Below are 21,558 nucleotides of genomic sequence, written 5' to 3'. Positions count from 1 at the left end.
GTAAATTTCTCTCAGGATGCTGAGAGGGGATTGTGAAGACTTCCTGTCAGTGCAGGAAGCCACTGAAAATTTTGAGAAAAAGACCAGGACATAAGAACACATTGCTTACTAGAGGGGAAGGTAGCAATAGGTTAAAAACCTTACATTTGCCCATGTTTCTTCCTTTCAAACTAATGAATGTTCTGGCTTATCTTCTAATGAAATCATGCTTTTGTTGGCAGAATATATGCTAAAGCTTGAATGATAGAGAAGATTAGCATGATGCCTTCCACAAGTCAGTTTGTGGATGAAGAGAAGTCTCCAGTACAGCAAAAACATTGACATACTGGAGGAAATCCAGCAGCAGGCCACCAGACTGGTCAGGGGGCTGGAGCACAGGCATGAGGAGATGTTTAGAGAGATAATTCAATTCAGCTTGGAGAAGAGAAGGCTCAGAGAAAACCTGACTGTGGAAACTACCTGTCCTTAGGCTACAGATAAGACAGAGTCAGATTCTCCTGCATGTGTCCAATGATAGGCAACGGACTTGAGATGTAGCATGAGAAATTCAAATTAAGTATAAGAAAAAATTTTTACCATAAAGATGGTCAAATACTGGAATAGGGGATGTGGGTTTTCTGTCTTTGAGGGTGTAAAGGGCTTGAATAGCCTGAGTTATCTGATCTAGCTGGACCTCTTTGGAGCAGGGGGATAAAGTAGATGACCCCCAAAGGACCCTTCTAATGTAAATTCTTCAGTGATTCTGTAAAACTCAGCTTTCTAGGTTCAAAGAGCTGATGTTTTCAGATATTCATCACCTTAAAGACAAGATGCAAGAAAGATCCTTGTCAGAGACACAACCTGCCCAGGCTGATTAAAAAATACCGTGTCATTTTTGTGAACAATGTTTATATTCTACGCTATGGTAGTCATATGAGAAAAGTAATACTTTTTATTTGTATATCCTGCAAGACCCTGCTCTCTTGGGACCTTGATTCTGTCTGTTATACCTCTGTGCCATGCTCTCAGCCCTTAACTTACACCAACACTAATCTCTATCCTACTGCTTACCATTGAAGGATTAAAAAGGTTTCTATAGGTAGTAGCCTGTATAATTGTAGGATAATCAAGCTCCAGATACACATATTTTGTTTACTCCTCTTTTTTTTTTTTTTCTCAAAGGAAATGTGTACCCTCATTCTTTGAGACCGTGCTTTGCCTGTCTCCTAAATTACAAATTATAGTTAAAAAGGGGTTCATTTTTAACCTGCATATATGCACATGTTCACATCTATACATATTCACACATGCCAGAGATATCAACTCTTGTTTAGTTATTTTTTACATCTCATGCTTTCACAGAAAGCCATCCTTTGCTGTGCTGGCCCAGCATGTCTTAGGGCGACTTCCAAGAAGCATTCTCAATGAGAGAGAGAGAACTTAGACAGGACTACAGTGCCTGCTCTGCAGGGGCAGTCCTTACAGTCCTCCCTGCTGCATGGGTGGCTTTGCTCTGTTTACCAGGGACAGCCCTATCCCACTAGAAACACTTCTGTGTGGCAAAACAGCCAAAATGTGAGAGGACATGGGAGTTGCACAGCTTGCCATGCCTTCTCTTGGTGCTAGCTTTTGGGTTCACTTTGCAAGAAAGAGATTAATACTGAAAAGAAAAGAAGTCAGGAGTCTGAAGTTCTTTTAGCTCTGCCACAGACTCACTTTCCAGTCCTCAGCAGGCTGCTTCATATCCCACATCTCAGCTCCAGCATAGATAAGAGGGGCAATTATAGCAAAGCCACAGCAGAAGCTGTGGTACTTCATATCTACAGAGGTCTTTGCAAATATAAACTGCACAAAAATATAAATTCCTTTCTGTAACCCTTCAAAATAAAATATGCAGAAACTGGTAAGTTTTCCCCATTTCTCTGCTGTCAAGGAGTGAGGAGTAGCCTCAGTGGCAGAATGTTGAGTCTATGATCTATGATCTCAGCCGAGCAAAATTCACCAGTTTAATGAGATACTGCAAGTTACTGAACCATTTCATTGCTTTGGCTCCTCAGAAGTGTCTAGGCATTGATTACAATCATGTAGTGTAAATAATTCTGGCTTGCAACTCCTCATGTGTTTGAACTCTGATGCTGGCATTCCCATGCCATACCGTGTTAGACATTCAGACAACTGTGCTGATCACATATTTCCTTTTGCTTTAATAGGCCTTTCAGGAATGAACAAGCATTCCCTTGTATACTACTACGGTTCCCATCACTTGATGGTCACACTTAATTAAGCACTATTTTAGTAGAGAGCTGGTTACACTTCATTTCATTAAGTGATTTCATGATCACCAGTGGTACACTGACAGCTCTGTTAGCTGAAGCTATGTGAAAAGGGGCAGCAGAGACAACAGTAACATTTTGCAGCACTTCCTCATCAGTGATTTTCCAGGCGCTGCCCTTGCAGAGCACAGCTACATGTCCATTAGCATTTAGATTTTTGTCTCAAGGCTATCTGAGCCTTGAGGTATGATAGACCATATCATATTACCAGTACCTTTAGCAATGCTAGTCCCTGAATCCTTAAAGTCATCATTTTTATATAAAGTAGATACAAAGAATTTCTTCATCTGTTTTCCCTCCTTTAGGTTTTTCTGTTCATAGTCAGCAAATAAATGTGATTAAAGGACAAAATCCCATTTTAAAATTGTGAAAAGGAATCAGTTGTGAAACAATGTTGAAAGGTTCTCCAGTGTGATAAACCAGGCTGTTTAAAAACACTGGGCAATTAACTCTAAAGTATGTAAGTATCACATGACAGGAAAAACACAATGTTCCATAATGGACATTGTAGGATACCTGTAAAGCCATACGTTAAAGCTGCATGCTAGAAAAGGCTTCTCACAACAGTTTACATTCACTCATAAGAATATGTAGTTCATAGATGATTTAGTGTTTCTAATGTGCAGGCAATGTTCCTAATTGAATTGGGAATTTTGCACAACTGTACTTCAATCCTAGATCTAAAGTTCAGTCTGCCTGTGCTTTAAGATACATTTCAGTTTAAGAGAGAAAGAATTGTTAGAAAAACATCATCGACAGTGAGATGAAACATATAGATATGTAGTAAAAGCCAAAAATAATGCCAAATACTTGAATTTTGTTGTGAAACCCTTTGTCACTGAAGTTTGGGTTAAAAAAATGTGAAAATTGATAAACTGTATCTTATATAAAATAGCCTCTTTGCTGTATCTAGCTTTTAGTTCAAAACGTATGAAGAAATAGCAGAAATTTACCATACACTAAAGCAGACAAAAAGAAAAAAGTATCTTGTCCAAGAGTCAAATGATATGACTACATGTTACTGTGATTCCCTTAATACCTGTTCCATAGAAAGATCATGCGAATGACATATTAATGAAAAAAATCCTACCATTTTCATCTGTTTTCACTTTCCTGTATGTATTTCACTTTCCTATATGTATTATTATGTAATGAGTTTGTCACTGGAGTCCAGAATATTAAGGAGTGACTCCTTTCTGTCCTGGGAGGAATTCTCTTTTGTGTGTCTTCACAAACACATATACATTACAAAAAAACAAAATTAAACCCAAAACAAACCAACCAACCAAAGAAACCCTCATCTAGCAATGAAACTAGATACATAATGTATGGAAAAATGCAGCATGCCATGCCCCACCCAACACAGTTATGACAAGTTCTGTGTAAATTGTGTAAACTTTTGCTTAGAAATTACACTTGTACTAAAAGGGGCGGAAAAAAAAAGGCAACCCTACTATGATTTTTACAACTGGTCAGCCCAAAATATTCTTATAAATAGTTTATATTCCTATAACATCTTTTGCAAATATACTCTTCACAGTACCTGTGGTGGATTCACATTCACAAATTTAAAGGCAGAGTAAGCGATATGCCAAGCATTTCAGTATCCAGTTCAAAGTTGTGTAACAAGTTACTGTTATCCTGGTATCTCAAGCTCTCATACTCTGGAAATTACACCCCAACTACAATTTGTACTGAGTCATTTAGCCAAAGACATGGTAAGCAAAACAAAATTACATTACTCAAGTCTTAGAAAGGTGATACTCTGTGTACTCAATAAATCAAGAAAAAGGAAATCAGCAATGGGCTTTGAACCAAAAATGCAAATTCATGGCAAGGTTACTCAGATTTCAGAATCCCAGAGTCACACAGAATAAGTTCAGTTGGAAGGTACCCACAAGGTTCATCGAGTCCAACTCTCAGCCCTGCACAGGTCACACCATGTTCCCAAGAGTAGATTTGGTTATCAAGAGAAGAGATTCTCACTGCCTTACGAGGAAATCATTAGGGATTTCTAGATAATTCTGCTATCACACAAACCCTAATTCCTTCAAGAAGAATTTGGCATTTTCCAGGTAGGTGAGGCATGGCTCAATAGTGACAATGACCCTGCTAGGGTACTAATGAACAAAAGATTACGAACTATAACAGGATCTACATAAGCATTCATGTTCATATCTCTTAGATGGATGATTTGCAGAGCATTTCTTTTCCTGCATATGACATATTTTAAACGACCACTTAAAGAGCTTGTCTCTTGTGACTATAAGCATTTCTGGCCTGCCAGTATTATGCATTGACTGGACTCTTCAGTTTAAAAGAAGAGTGCTGTACTTTCTCTGTGGTGCTACAGAAACATTATTAATATTTAAGACAAATTCCTAAAGGGAAAACTAGAGAACATCCAACAAATCTTTGACTTACAGGAAAGTCAGAGCTGCATGATTCAAATACCAGAAATTCGCTTTCAGGAATTTTGGCAAGTTTTTATAACCAATAAATTATTACTAGTTTTCCTTGGTATTCATTATAACATTAATAGTGGTGGATTCCTTCATACATGTTTGGTTTTAATGTCCAAAAATGTGGGAATCCCTCTGGTATTTAACAGAACAAATTTAAACATCAAAATCATTGGAGGAAATCTAAAACATTTTCATTTTTAATAGGCAAATACTCAAAGACTGAAGATTTAGTCTTCACTGAAAGGTGTTGCCAACATAGCTGCTGCTGATAGTTATGATATTTTCCGAGACATAGACACAGCATGACAAAAGCATTCTTGACATCCGTCTTTCACATCTTATTTTACATGTCTTCCATAAACATGTGAATTCTCATGTTGTCTCACAAGCATTTAAATTAGTGAATTTTGCAGTCACCAAGGAGCTGAAGGGACACACCTTTGGGACTACAATATCTCATGTCAAGATACTACACCTTTTAAGCATGTCTTCTCTGGAAGGAATCAAGCAGAAAAGCTCTGATTATGTTTTCCTGAAGAAGAACATGGGCTCCAAAACGAGTGGCAAAGCCTAAGAAGGCATGCATGGCCTTGAATCCAGAGGCTGCTCACTGGCATCAGGGCTCTGTGGCGCCAGCCTGAGCTTCTCCTCCAGCAGGAAAGGCATCAAGTCCTTCCTGCTGATCACTCCAAACACTTGGTTCTGCAGGTTCTACAGGATCCAATAAGAACATGGATTCTCTCCCTGCTCCACATCCTCAATTATACCGAAAACATCAGGAAATACCATAGTAAAAGAATCACTTTATTTTTTGGTAAACCATAAAGTTCAATCTAAATAAATTATTATGACTGGAATGCACTCAAATTTCACAGACTGGAAAAGCAAAGTTGAGGTCCACTTTCTAAGTCTAAGGCTTTTCTGGTCCAAGATTTGCTTGAAAATAGTCAGTGACCCCAATTTTTATTAAGTTTTAAATTTTTTTATTGCTGCTATCTCATTACACAACCATTTATGACATTCTATAATATTTTGTAGTACATGCTTATAAAAATCAATTCACATAGAAACACAGGCTGCGAGGAAGAGAAACAATCTCATGGGTATGAGAAGTGGGCCTACCAGTACTAAACTCTGGTGACTGAAAACTATCAGGGCTCTAGTGGTTTCTTGATAGGAACTATTGTCAACCAAGCTGATCTATATAGAGTATGTAGTTGTTCACTAAGACTTTATTTTCCCCATAATTCTACAGTATTATTGCTGTGACTTGGCCAGTTCTGTCAAAGAAGGTGTATTGTACTTCCCAGTGCTACACTTCCCTAGACAGAGGAAGATTGGAACAAAAACATGATAAAACAACATAAATAAGTGCACAGCATAGAAGGGCATATCTCTTCTCCCTCTCTCATTTACAGAACAGACCAGGCATTCAAAGACATAAAGAAGAAAACAAATTAAAAGTAAAGAGGTTTCCTCTTTCTATACCGCATGTAATTTTGCTGTAGAAATCACCACTGCAGAAAATCATTGCACCCAGGAAATTTACAATGGATATTTATGTGGATATCAGAAAAAGAGCTTTCATGAGTGATAACAACAAGTTGTTGAAAGGGATACTAAACTTTGTTGCTTCAGGGATCACATCAGTATGAAGTGTAATTGAGTTCTATGGGTTTCCCACAATAAAGAAGTTGTGTGGCCCAAAGGCATGAGCACTGGACTGGGCCTCAGTTTGAGCTGACTTCTACTTCCATGTATGACCTCCTCTTGAACTTTGGAAAACCATGTGTCCTCCCTCCACCGCAGTTTTCCCATCTATTAAAAGAAAACTCTCAAACTAAACTAGATAATGCATATTAGGAGCATTGCAGGTTTTGTAAATTTTCTATCCTTCTAGCTATTCTCAAAGCAAGGGATTTAGACCAGATGGATCTCAAATGAAGTCTCATCATCTTTACACATGAATTAACAGGAGCAGATTTTATATCTTTTTAAAGAAAACCCAACTGAATTAGGCCCCTGACCTGGATTTCTCAGTGTCGCCCATCTCAGTTTCAATGACTGGAAATTCACTGAGGCAGAAACTGCATTTATTTTGTTTATAATATATTTATTTTAGGCCCTACTCTGTATGTATACCAAACTTACTATTGCTTTTGGACCCAGTATTTTAGTACAGTATTTAGGAAATAAATGTGACGATGTCATAGCAGGGATTAAAAAAAAAAGGAAAGGGAAAAGAAATATAGTTTTATTTATAAGTTGATGTATAGGCACTGTACTGTAATGGAGTTTAAATCTCAAAAGCGTTGCTTTATATTTGCTTTATAGAACTATAAGAGCCAAATAATGACATTTAAATGATCTATTCCATTAACATTGTATCATTTTGTCAATCTGGAATGTATTTTAATCAAAAGCCCCCTTGAAATGGTCTCCTTTGTTGTATTTTCTTTTTGGCTCATTTTATCAACATCTGTTATGTTTATACAATATGAATTAAAACTTCGGAATGCTGTTTGTACTCAGCTACTTTTGTTGAGAATGTAACGTCCCAGGATTGGCAGTGTTTATGTAAATCAGTGCGGCTGACACAGCCATCATAAACAAATGAGAAAATATAACAAACATATTGTTCATGGAGGAAATGTTTGTTTTTAGAGTTGGCTTCAGTCTTACCAGATTGATGAAGAGTTGCTGATACCAGGGATCTGTAGCGTAGCGATTCAGCAGCATGGTTGGGCGCGACAGACTGGGCAGCTTCTCCACTCTTATCTGGAAAAGGCAAAAACGCATTTCTCTTTCCTTCTGTGCAGCACATTAGAGGTTCAAAAGACTCCCAGTTTGACTCCTAACAAAAAGGGGTCTATTCTAGCAGAGATACACCAGCAGAACTTGTCCAAACTTTATAAATTCTTTTGCCAGTAAGACTTAAATTAGCAATTGAAATTAGAGCACTCTTCGGTTACAAATTTTTGTTTTCCTTTACTGTAACTGTATCTCTGTTAAGACAATGTCAATTGTATTGGCTTAGGGTGAGGTTTCTCATGCTGTTAAAATTCACACACTAAGTGGTAATTACATGATAGCATAGTGCAGAAATATGCAACAAAACTGGTATCAGCCATCAGCTGAGCTTCAGCCATTTTCCATAGGAATAACTATTTGAGTATTGGCACCTCAGCAGACATAACTGCCCTGATCCTTCTTAACATTATTTTGCCAGCCACATTCCCACGTGCAGACCAAGTTTCAGTAACACATGATGACTTCCCAGTTGGGCCTGTATAAATTCCTTAAACTACATTACTAGTTTTGCCTTAGAAACTCACAATTTTCTTCCACTACGCTTAACGTTTACTATTCCTAAAAATCCTTTGGTCATCTGTCAAGGGGAAGAATGCTACATGCTTTTCAAGTTTAAAGCTTTTATAAACACTCATCATTCAGAGAAGTGCTATCCAATAGTGAATTAAATATTATAACAATTCTGCTATCCATAGAGAAGTCAAGAAAGATAAGAGGGGAATGGCCTATCTGAGAAAAAAAATTCTTTACCAGCAGTCTTGCACAACTTCCAGACTCTGAGTGGCATTATACGTTTGTGAGATACGTCCCTGGAAGTTCTCTAGTCATTTTTAAATTTAAGTTGAACCTGATCCCTTCTTTATGTCAACCACATATGTTACATAATCTCTTCATTCATGGAGTACTCATCCTAAATCAACCAAATTTGCTTATTAAACAAGGAAAGAACTGAAAGAAGAGAGGTTACCTTCCCATGGAGAGCAGATGAGATGGGGAGAAAGAGTCATCATTTGTCTCCAGTTCAGAGATGTGCTTTTTCTCCAGCAGTATGCACAGCCTTAACCTGAAGTTAGAGCAGACAACTACATTCATTATAACGAGCAATTTTAAGCAGCAAGTACACAATGCTTTAGCATTAGAGATGTGATGACACCACAAGTCCTGTGCGTAGGTTTGGGTTCCTGATATAAGAAGGACATCAGACTATTAGAGTGTGTTCAGGGAAGGGCAACCAGTATGGTAAAAGGCCTCAAGGACAAGATCTAGGGCAGTGGCTGAAGCTGCTTCTTTTGTTCTTGGAGAAAAGAAGGCTAAGGGACAGACCCATTGTAGTCTACAACTTCCCCAAGGACAGCAGCAGAGTGGGAAGTGCTTATGTGCTCTCTGGTGACCAGCAGTAGGACACAAGGAAATGGAATGAAGCTGCATCAGGAGCATTACTTATGGGTCCCTTCCAACTTGAGATATTCTCTGATTCTAAAGTGTTAGTGGGCTGACCACACATTTGGCTTTCCTAAACATCCATTAGCAATAGCAGCATCACACAGATGTTTGCTGATTTAGGTTTGGCATATTAGATTAAAAGACATCACCAATCCTAGGTGTTCTTCTTGACCTCTCCTTGACCTTGTCCTTGGCAGGACCAGCTCATGAACTGTGTAGTTTGCACCCAACAAGACAATACCTGTAATAAGCAAATACAATTATCTAGATGCAAGTAGATAGACTGTTGTTGCTTCCCTCATCCTTCTTAAGTAACAGCTACATTAAAACAAGAACTGCCAAAATACTATGTCCTATTTTAAATCATCAGGGAAACCATCACTCACAGTACTGCACTGTAGAGTTCATCAAGACATCTAATATTATTGCTGACTTAGTAATGTTAAAATTGATATTTTTATAAATTAATTTATAATTTCAAACCTTTCTTTGGGGTTCTACCTTTCTGCATTACACAGATAAGGCCTTGACAAGCAAGATACATAGAATTGTTATTTTTATCTTAGTATTTGTTTGCTACACTCACACACACACACACACACCATTCATACTATCCACTTCTCAACTTTTAACTTACATTTTGAAAACAGATACCTTGGGGACTAACACAGATCTTTTTGGTTTGTAGCATACTTAACATCATGCTAGCCTTATTTCATGATTACAGCTAGGAGCTAGGAGTTAATACAGTAGTACAAAGTTGTGCAACACACTGCTAAATTATGTGCTTGATGAACTCAGAGGAGAGCAGACACCTAATCTTCATTAGGGCATCAGAAAAAATATAAACAACATACCAAGTGGCTTTTATGATTGGAACACCAAGTATAAGCTGGGGATTTTTTAGCTGGGGATTTTTTAACTGAGTATTTCTATGTCCAAAAATACTGTTTTATTCAAACCAGAACATGTTATAGGGATTTACTAGTTTTAACATAAATGTCTCCTAGGAAAGATTAGTGCGCTTCAAGGTGTTATTAGCACTCCACAGCACAGGGCTTACACTGAGATCTTTAGCCATTTTAATGATTCCATGACTATGATTCTAAGAAAACATGCCTGCCTGATCCAAAAGATCCTAGGGACTGGATATGGAAGAGCTAGGTTCAAGTCCTTTATTATGAAATGCCATTTAAAGGAAGATATTCTGTGAGAATCTACCTCTGCATTTTTGTACAGATCTGGAACACACATTTGAAGAACACTATCACTTCTACCTCCCGCAAGTTAACGTTGGAGAGTAGAACAACTGACCCTTTCTCCTGAAATGGTCAGTTGTTTCACTGTGTAATTTGAAATCTGCATTTTTTCAATGGCTTTGGTCTCTCATCTAAGGTTCTCAAAGGAATTTTTATGAATAAGTATGCCTGTGTGAGTATAACTTGTGGAAAAACATTAGTTCTGAAGGAAATTAGTGGCAGAGCCAGAAATACAAGGAGTCTGTCACCTGCTCCCACCTTTAAAGCACATCCCATTCACAGGACAAAGAAGGAATTGGGTATTCTTCATAACTATTGGAACTTTATTTGTCTTAATTTAATATCTGACTGGCTTTGGTTTTAATAAAATCTCTTTCAGATTACTAAAATAATCTGCAGCAGAGCTAATGACTGAGCAAACACTTTGCCCTGGGCGCACATCTCCCCTCCTGGCAAAATCACTGATCTTCCCTAAGCCTCCTACCACATGCATGCCATCATATGGACATGTAGCACAGACAATTAATGGACTTGGTTTTGAGGACAATGATGAGAACACACTAATAAGGCATGTTACAACAGGCAGGACCTCTTCCACTCAGACTACAATTGGAGGAGGAAATGGAGAAAAAGACAATATATTCAGAGGAAATGGAGAAAAACACAAGATATTCACTGCAGCAGAGGGTATGGAGAAGAAACTAATGCAGTCATTCCCTATGAATTACCTTTTGTGCATTACACACTTCATTCTGCAAGACTCTCTAAAGGTTCACATTCTACAGTCTTTTGCAAAAAAGGTCTGTAATCATACTAAGAGACATAAATACAGAGATCTAAATTGTGCTCTGAGATCATCATGCACAGCTCCAAGAAGTCTACTTTAAGAAAGATCACTGGGCCAGGAATACTCCCAAGACTTTAATCCTAACATATATAGACAGCAAGTGTGAAAGTTATGATCCACCCTGATCCTCAGCCAGACACTGTTTGCTCAGGTCCAAAACACTGTTCAGGTCTGTTGTCCAGACTGCACCATTTTCCACTTGAACATGATGCTGGAATTAAGGAAACAGTAACATTCACCATGAGTTGAAAGAGCAGAAACATTTGTTCATCACCAGTGGTTTGTTGGCTGGTTTTGGCAGCTTGCAATTTGCTCAGCACCGCTCTTAACTAAACCCAGCAGGGAGTCACTTAACAAAACTTAGAAAAGTGTGAGAGAAATTTGGATAGTCAAGAAAAAAGCACACACAAACACAATGAAGGAAATCGTTGGAACATTTCTGATAAGAATCCAAGCCTATTAAAAACTGCCATGTTATGGAGAAAAATGAGCATACATTATTTCACTTGGACTTCCAGAAGTCAGGCTTCAGAGGTATAACAACATCATTCTTTGATGTTACATACAACATCCTTCCTATCACATCATCAAGCTTTAGAAAGCAGACCAAACATGTTTCTTGCACTATTTTGTGAGGTTTAACAGGAAGTGCTAAGATTCAGACTTGGACTCTGCAATTGTTCGTTTACTCTTTGTTTATTTAAGAAGGAAGAAAACTCTTAAGTAGGGAATCTCATTTCAAAGATACCCTGGCAAGGCATTGCAGTAGTTTCATGTGCTCTATCTGTTATAAAGCATGTATCATGAAGATACACCTAATTAAGATAACACATTATTATTCCAATATCCACATGTCAGTTTTGGCATGGAAGTCAGGAATGAAAAGTATCTGACAGCTGATGGTGTCACTCTTCTTGTCAAGATGGCCAATTATCTAAGGAAACTACAAATTCTAAATATTGGGTGAGTGACATAAAAGCTGCTACAGCTCCAAAGTAGCTGCAAATGAACAGAAGGAACATTAAAAGGTGATGCAACTGGCAAAAGCATTCAGGGCAGGACTCCTAAACAGAACGGATAAAATAGCTACACAAAGGGACAAGGGGAGGAGGGGAGATTAAAGAACATGAAGCATCATTTTTTCATTTACTTTAGAAAGCTTTAGGCTTATTTCTCCTGCCTTAATCCACCAAAAGTACCTGGTTTTTTTGATTTTTTTAATAGCTGATTTTATCTGTTGTTTTGGCCAATATTCAATGCAATCATTTGCCTGACTTGAAATAGTGTTGTGCTTTTTTAAACTTGTAAAAAAGAGTATTCTGCATATGGTGAGCTGGACAGTAGATAAGGACTAGGTCATCACATATCAGGAACTGTTTTAAATCAACCAAGTCTTCATCTTACACAATAAAATCTCAGGGTTACAGGGTTGTTTCAGGTTAGGCAGACTAAATCATTACTGTTTACTTAATATTTCGTTCTTCAAATGAAGAGGGAGCGTTGCACGAATTTTTGGCATCTTACCTAAAAGATGATAAAAAGGTCACTATCAAGTACTAGGCTGAGGTTTTCCAGAGCAAAGATCAAATTCTGTCTATGCTACAGCTTTTCAAAGGATACTGAGCAAATATTTAATCTCTGTACCTCAGTTTTCAAATCTGTAATACAAAGATTTCATCTATGTCAGGGCTGGCTATGTTTTGTTATATACTTATTACTGTTAATACTCATTACTGAAGTTGCCACTTGTCAGGTTTTATAGGCAACATCATCAGGGTGAATAAGCAGACAGCAAGTCCACGCCTCAACATGAAAATGTGAAGGCAGCTATTAATAAATTGTAAAGGCAAACTTTATTTTTCAGACCTGCAGAAAGGCTAGATTTTAGAAACATATGAAGATTTAAAATCAGATTTGAATTTCCCTACAAGCTGGCTTGCTGCTAGGCAGACTTTGAATTTCAGAGGAGCCTACCACACATTTAAACGTCAGGACAAGCATGTGATCAGTGTTTCCATTCAGACACCAGTTTTCCCCATGCCTATATTTGATTTTGACATTTAACAACCCTCTGCACTTGCCTAAAAGCCACCCACATGCTGCAGTGTGGCTGCATACGTTTTTAATTTGGCTTTTTGGGTTAGCACACAGCCTCTGCAACACTCCAGTTTTCCCTGCAAAAGGGCTCCATCAGAAAGCCCTACAGCACCTGCACAATTATTTGTAAGGCTAAGCAGGCCTACTTATTTTAAAAGTATCACATAATGTTGTTCTTTGGAAGAAACTTTTCGCACTTTGGATATGAAATAAAACCACTGCCACGGACTCTATAAACCTTCCTCCATCTGTGTTATTCATGAGCTACAGTGCCCCAGGACCCTGACAATGCATGGGAGGATCCTAACGTCCAGGGCTTTTGTTGAGAGTACTGAATTCCATTTATTTAAATAGGCAAGATTACTGTATAGTGTATCATTGAAATTAACTAGAGCAGCTCTTCAAAAGCAGGAGGCTGGACAGGAAAAACAATCAATGTGCTGACAGACTCTACTCTATAACATGAAAACCAAGTAATCACACAGGCACTTTGGTATTGCCGTCAGATATTGCTGTCAGCTCCCTAGTTTGCACACCTAAAAATAGTTTACAAGTCCTTAATGTGCTTCCCCCCTCCCCTTTTTTCTTCTTTGCTTGCTGAGTTCAGATGAAGCCTTCAAACCATTGCCAAAGGTGTTTCTAGCTTTGATCATACCTGGTAGAATCACTGTTGCCCAGAATGTACAGCAAAAGCACAGTGAAAAGGAAGGGGGGAAGTTCACCATGATCCTCTGGTAAGAAACAAAACCCCATTTTTATCTGCATTTATTGCATGAACTTAGCAGACTTCTGCGTTTGATTGAGTAACTTTGCATTCTTGGGATCTAAACTTAGCAGTCTCTCCACAACAGTGCCAGAAGGAAAAGGTTCTCCAATGATCTTTCAAACCCATATCAGTTATTTTGAAAGTGCCAGCAGCAAGGCTGTCACAATATTAAGGTAGATATCTAGCTCAGTAATTAATTTATGAATTAAATGTTTCAGGTCTCCATTCATCTTTAACTTTCCTTTCTCTAAGCTGTTGCACTGCATCACTACTGGAGGCAAGTACCTCTTCTCTTGCTAACGAAAATAAAAGTATTACCTTATTAAAACAGTGTGTGAGGACTCTCTGAACCATGTGCATGCACAAGCCTTGAGAGCAGTGTTTCATTAGTCCCAGCTGGGAGTGCAGATTAAAGAAAAATGCCAGAAACCATACCTAGAGTCTGACATATCTATGATATGTTGCAATGCCTGATATGTTCTGTGGGAAAGGAGATCTATATGCTATACTCAGTTTCACTGAAGTGCTTGGCAGAAAGCATTCCTGACTCACAACAGTGTCTGTTCACTGGACTGGCCAGAGGGGAGTCATACCTAATAAACTGCCATAAAATACACATGCACACACCACTTTGGATCATTGATTTCACTGCTAAAGGATGTTACTGTGTATTACAGCTTTAAGTTTTCAACTTTGTCATATTTTCTAAACTCTGATCTCTTCAATTTACTTTCAGTTATGTGACGTTCCCCTTTAGCAGAGCGAAAGCATGCATTAGCTAAACAATGTGGTTTGGATTTAGCGTTCCCATGCATCATTGTGAAAATGTTTGTCTCAGCAATAGTGTCATTATTGTTACTGGGAACAGCTGCTCTACTATGTCCTCTGATTGAGGAGAGCAGAGTATCTCCCTTCCCATACCACCTCACAAGCAGGGAATCTGAAACAGGACCATTGAGTAGAAGTAGTTCACGAGCACACACTGCTCTGTACCTGGCTTCCTCCTACCACAAAGGAAGCAGAAAGTACAGGAGCACAGCAAAGAACAGCAGCAAAATAAATATTGCCAATATTTAGAAATATAAATAAATATAGAAATGAAGTTTGGCTCCTTCCTCTGGCAGTTCTTCTGGATCTGGGCCGGGGATTAACCTGAGTGAGGCAGAAATCCTCCTCACTCAGGTGCAGCTTTCTGGCAGCTCAGCTCCATTAGACATGACATCCTTTGAGCGAGAATTGGAGCAGGGAGTTTGCTGCTGATCAAGCGGATGTTTAATATCTCCCTTGAGTTTCTGAAGTGGAAAGATGTAACTCTCAGCACTCTTGCCAGCGCTCCCAGCCCCACTGAAGTCAGTTTCCACGTCCAGATCTACAAGAGCGCTGGAGTCCCGCTGGGTTTGCTGGGAGCATCCCAGCGGCAATGCTGTGCTCTGCAGGCCTGTGCAGCTCGGCTCAGGCCAGCTGGACATTTTTAAGGAAAGCTTACAAAACATATTTGTGTGATTACACAGAGCAGCAGGCTTTAACTCACCTTTTAGAACAAGACCTTCAGAGGTAATTAAGTTTTATTTTAAGATGGATTGAGTCTGGTTTCCAGGGTATTAAAACTTTTGAAATGTCTTTGGATGGGGAGCCATGTTTTCAGTCAGTATGCATTTCTGCAAGTCCAACCTCTGGTAACATTTTAGCTACATGTAGACCACAGCTTTTGGAGGTATTTTATCTTTTGGAAGGGTCTTAGATTCTCAGCTTTGTCCTGAAAATTAAGTACTGTAAACACTTTATTTATATCAAACAAACTTAAGTAAGGTAATCACACAGTCAATACACTCTTGCATAGCATATCCATAACATACAATCATAAAACCATAGAATGGTTTGGATTGCAAGGGATCTTAGAGAAAATCTAGTTCCAGCCCTGCATAGGCATGAACATCTCCCATAGACCAAGGTGGTCAAAGACCCATCCAGCCTGACCTTAAATGCTTCCGGGGTGGGGCATCCAACTGTGATAAAACAGTTTGAACAAGCATGGTAAAGTACAAGCATTTTTGACAACTTTACCTTCTATATTTTATTTATATTTCTTTTTGGCTTCAAAGTACCTATTTCAATCAACCACAAATGCTGAATTTCCAGTAAACTTGATGGGTGAGATGAGATGGGGTTTCCTAGGGGGAAAAAATACACACAAAAATGCAGACACAATGCCAAAAAATGTCACATCCCCCTAAAGAAGTAGCATAAAACCAAGTTTTACCCACTTCTGCTTAGACAATTATATTCTGTATAGTCTGCTTACCATCAGAGATATTGTGGCTTCTGCATAATTACTTTATCCCAGTCAAATTAAATCAAGAAAAAAAAAAAATTCCTTTATCTAAAAGATAGACAAACAGAATGTAGAGTAATGGCTAACAACTGTGTAGGTAAGAATACAGAGGCAAGCACAGGGAATCCAGCCCTCAGCCTGACAGGAGGAGAGGTACGTATGGTACAGATCTGAGAGCCTCAGGCGTGAACAGAATGGCTTATTTGTTATGGTAAAATTCCCAAACAGGCTACTCAGTGGTATTTGTCAACCTCGTATTTTCTCCAGGAAAATTGTCTCGCAGCTGTGTTCAAGGCAGAAATTAAGATTGCTGGGCAGCAGTCCAGCTTTTGACTCTCTTCACCATTTTTCCTCAAAGGACACAGAGGGGACAGCTCCCGGTCTAACAAGACTCCAGCAGGCACCTGCTTTACTTCAACGGACACCAGGAGGATTTAACCACAGTACAGAAAAGCTGCTCCCTAATTTTCCTTGGCAAAAGTGAAGGCACAGGCAAAAAAGGCCACCAACATCAGAACAGTCCCTGGGAGGATCATGGTACTCATCAGTGACACAGGAAACCTGCATAAAGCAAGGAATAAACAGCATCCCAGGAAAAAAGCACCGAGGTAGAGAACACATTGTCATCCATTACACATGCCTGTAGAGGGAAGCAATCAGAGGATGCAAAGCACAGCAGCAAAGGTGTTGCTGCTGACCATGGAGTATCATCACCCTCCATGTTATATCCCAGACATGTTCACAGACAGGGAAAAGAAATTCATTACCTACAGCTTTTCTCCTCAAATCCTCCATGTCTTCTGGTTTTACTGTGCTTTACATTATGAAGTAACCTCTGGCAAAGAAGATGGAGCAGCAAAACACAAGTGATGATATGTCTAATCTCTTCATCATGTCAAAGAACCACTTCATTGCCCCACAATGGCCCTGCACCAGTACATTGTAACATGTGGAAATTAAAAAATAGCCTTTTTTTCAGATTTGGTCTCACAGAAATTAGGCAGAAGCATAAATCTATCTTTTCCCACTGGAGGAGGATCTGGAGCCACAATTTAGAGCAGCCAAGACAAAAGAGAGCCAAGGGACCTCCCAACAACTCCTCAATATGCATTTACAGCCTCATGCTGTTTCTCTGGCAGAAACGGCCTGGGAAGGAAGGCAGTAGTCCTATCCTCAGGTCACTCTGAAGAATGAATTCCACCTAGCCAGGAGGGCATGTCATTGAGGGCATGACATTTATAGCTCTCAGCGGACTCAGGGCTAACACATTCATAAACAGCTCAGCTCAGCTGCAGTCACTGGGGGGCAACAGGGGAGGCATTTCAGCTGCGGTGCGAGAGAATAGCCTGTTTTGTTCTGATGTGCAAGTATCATCACTACTATGGGAGAAATGAAGGGGGCCAGCCAGTTCCTCAGCCCTCTGTGCTGCACACAGTAAATCGATCAACCATCAATGCATCGAGTTCACCACCAAGTTCTGTGCATGCCTGGGAAACCCTTGCAGGGTTCAGTTTGAAGAACACGTAGCCACACGTTCCTCAAACTGAACTCTGCATGGGTTTCCCAGGCATGCACAGAGCTCTTACTGTGGCAAAGTGTCAAATGTATTACTCTAAGGAGATCTTTGTTTTGGAAACTTGCTTCTCAGCTACAGCTTGCTTCCTCTTTAACAATTTTAAGGCCAAGAAGTTTTCTTTAGTAGTTGCTTTTGTTTTTATTTTCCACTGCTTGCTCAGCTGGGGAAGATAACAGTTTCAGATTTAGGTCACCCATGGAAAAACGTGTTTGGTGATCTCATGTTGATCCCCAGTGGGTAACCATCCAGATCACAAAGGGTAGGAGAAAAATCTAGCCCTGCTAGGCAGATCTGGAAGATTTGGGGGAGAGGGGGAGGCACGTCTGTATTTTTCATAAATAAAATTGGAATATCTACATGTTTGCTACAGGCCAACACTAAGGTGAATTTGTAGGCCCATGAAAATTCCAGCCAACATTGTTTGGCCACCATCCTTGCTTTTGTAGGAACTGGCATTGACTTTTTTTCTTCAAAGGGTCAGAATCACTCATATGTATTATGAAACATAACAACACTTCATCCATATACAGCAACTCTCATTGCTACAGTTTCCAAGTGTGGCCAGGTACTTTTACATTTGGACCAAATATACAGTGTTTTGTCCATGCTTATTTAATGAGAAAAAAATGGTACAAAAAAACATATAAATGAGAAACATTATTTCAAAATTATGAGCTGCCACTGCCTTCATACAAGCTTGGCAGATTGTTTGTTTCTTTCCCTTCATTAGTTTGTTACTCCGTTCTTTTTAACCTAATAACAACATTTTTGTTCAAGAGAGGAAAAAACTCAACAACCATATTTGAGAATCAATAATAACATCCGAGGCAACTCTCAACAAAAACATCATGGCAATTATTTTTTACATCTTCCCCAAGCCACCTTTTTAAGATATGTCAGGCAAGCCACACATCCTCCACTTTAACATTATTGATGTACAAGATGGGTAAATAACTTATCACTTTTCTGCTGTGGTCACGTCCGGTCCATATGGGATTTCCTTGGGTCCCATAGGGTAAGAGGTTGAACAGCACTCTTCTCCTTTAAGCAGTTCACAGCATTTGTCATCTTGGTCTTGAGAGTTACGTGCTGCAAGAGCTGTAATTTTATGAGTAAGATGGAAAACCTAAACCCTAACTGCTTCTGGTCATGAATACACAAATTCCATGACACATCACATTACTGAAGATTTGTTTAAGAGGATGTCTGTAGAACATTCCTTTCCCAGTGTCGGTGAGAACAGAAGAACAGCAAAGTCACCTGTGGTCATGCTGGGAACAAGGCATTCAGAATTCATCATGAAAGTCCTCAAGCCACTGAGCAAACACTGGGGCAAGAAGGGGTGTTGTCACAGCACCCCAGAACACAATTCTTGCTCCCAGACAACCTCTCTGTATGTGTTTCACTGGAGTGAGGTACCAACTAGCCAAAAAAGCTATTTGATTCTTCTTTGTCAACCATTTTTAATATTATCTTGGTTTTATTCAAAACAGTCTAACAGCAGTTCATTTATGCTGAAAGTGACAGGGAAACAAACTTCTTCCTTCATCCCTTTGAAAAAGTTCCTACAGAATGTATCACCAAAGAGCTCTGAGGACAGAAAACCACAAGCCCACCAGAATTTTCAGGGAGCAGCAGCTTTTCTCTACAGGCACCTCTCTTTGGAGTGTCCTAGGATCAACCTTCCTTTCCACCTTTTTGCTTCCTCCTACACCAATTTGCTCTGCATTATAAAGCACAACAGTATTTACATGAACTCTGCATATGCCTCAGCAGCCTGGGCCTGTAAAATGAATTTTAAAGGAACTTCAGCTGTAGCTGTTGCTAGTGTGCTTTCTAGTTTTATTGCTGTGAACAGCTGAGAATTAAAAAAGCACACTAGTTTATGTTCTATAATATCTTCAGACTGGTACACACTGCAGACTACCACTCAGAAATTTAGGTTTTGGGGCCTTAGCACATTTTGTATTAATTATGTTTATGATAATATCACTGTGAGGAAACAAGCATATGTATCATACACAAGTATACAATACTGCACTTATTGATGTCATTACTCCTCCAGGCCACTGAAACTCAAAGAATTCCCACTGTACAATTCTCATTGCAACAAGATATTTGTCTTCCTAAAAGGAAGACAAACTGTTTCACTTGTCACTGAAGCAAGTTCAAAATTTTTATTAAGTATTCACTCAGCTGCTGGTAGTTCATCCTTGAAAATTTGTTAAAAAGTAGGCAAATGGGCAAGTCCTAATCAAATCTCCACCAACGATGCACAGATAGTTTTTTCCAGAATCCATGTTTACAGAAAAAAATACTTTTATCCTTGTTTGCTCACAGGTAGCTCCAAGTGCCATGCAGTTAAGGAGATAAAACAGAAGTGGATCACAAAGGAACCCTGTACAAGAAAAGATATAGAATACTACAGCCATTCAGGACAAAAGAAACCATGAAAATTATGAAAAATTATAATATTACAAAACAAAACTGGCCATCTGTTTTTATTACATGTGTCCAGTTTTGTTGTTGGAAACAGAATTCATAGGGCTTTGTTGTGTGACCTCCAATGCAGTAGGAGGTGCATATGCATCTTCTCCTTTTCTCTAGGATACTCAAAGTGGAAATTAAGTCACTGCCTCTCCCACTCATGACCCACCACTCAAAGGACAGTCTTAATATCCCTTCCTAAAAGGATGAATTCACTCTTTCTGTCATATGAAATACAGTACCACAAATACTTCATTTATCAGGAAATTTTATATGCCTTTTGAGAGTGCCCCATATGGCAAGGATTCCTTTAGTCTGATTCTTGTTTACCCTAGCATGTTACTTCCAGTGACTTTGTTGCTTATCTTGTCTGTAATATGATTTATGTTAACTCATTTCCTGTAAAAGCATACACTAATAAAATGAAAAAAAAAAAGTGAAGAAAGAGCGGGCCAGCTTTGAATTGGCATGGGAAATGTCATGAGTAACTGGATTCAAATCCTTTTAAATTACTGTTTCAGTGAACCTTTAAGGCTCCAAAGGGCATTTTTCCCTTTTTGTGCTGTTCCCATAAGATCATTTCATTGTTGCTCTTTCCATAAATTCCTGATGCAATAGATGACCTTGTGCTAGAAAGGACCTTGGTCCTTTCTTTAAAGAACACCTGCTTTTCATGCTAAAGAAAGTAAGAACGAGTTTCATATACATCCCAAATAATCTTCACAAACAGATGCTTAAATAAAAAAAGAAATCATCTGATAAGCAGCCAGAAGCATCGCATGACATCAATTTGATACCATTTTTACCTTTTAATAGTTCCCTGGAACACCTCTGCACGTTCTGGCTTGGGCCTGCAAACCTCTGGGAATCGGCCGTGGCTTGTATTTGCAAGAAGCCAAGCCAAGGAGGCAATGTTTTCCTTCAGGTGGAGGGCTCTGAAGCCAGGCTCCATGACGTCCCTGGCAGAGAACAGCTCCAGGTTCAACCTGAAAGACACAAAGCAGACAGCCAAAGGATTACTTAGTAAACAGGAAATGGCATGCTGCACCACGTTAGCGTTTGACGAGTTTATAATGTGTTAGTAAATTACTTCAAGATGGAAATCAATCTGCTTTATTTGCAAATGTAAAAAAAAAAATGTAATTACCCAATAAAAGTGCTTA

The 21,558-nt window shown here is 39.0% G+C and overlaps 1 pseudogene; it reads right to left on the bottom strand.

The window, feature by feature from the left end:
* Window positions 1-5,347: 5,347 nt before the first annotated feature.
* Window positions 5,348-21,558, bottom strand: part of LOC139587539 (chloride channel protein B-like) — a 77,478-nt pseudogene continuing 61,267 nt past the window's right edge.

Source organism: Agelaius tricolor, unplaced genomic scaffold (assembly GCF_023055355.1).
Source record: "Agelaius tricolor isolate 1412-34295 unplaced genomic scaffold, bAgeTri1.0.p SCAF_2, whole genome shotgun sequence".
NCBI classification, from domain to species: domain Eukaryota; kingdom Metazoa; phylum Chordata; class Aves; order Passeriformes; family Icteridae; genus Agelaius; species Agelaius tricolor.
Note: the sequence above shows the minus strand (reverse complement) of the source record. Positions and strands in the feature narration are given on the sequence as shown.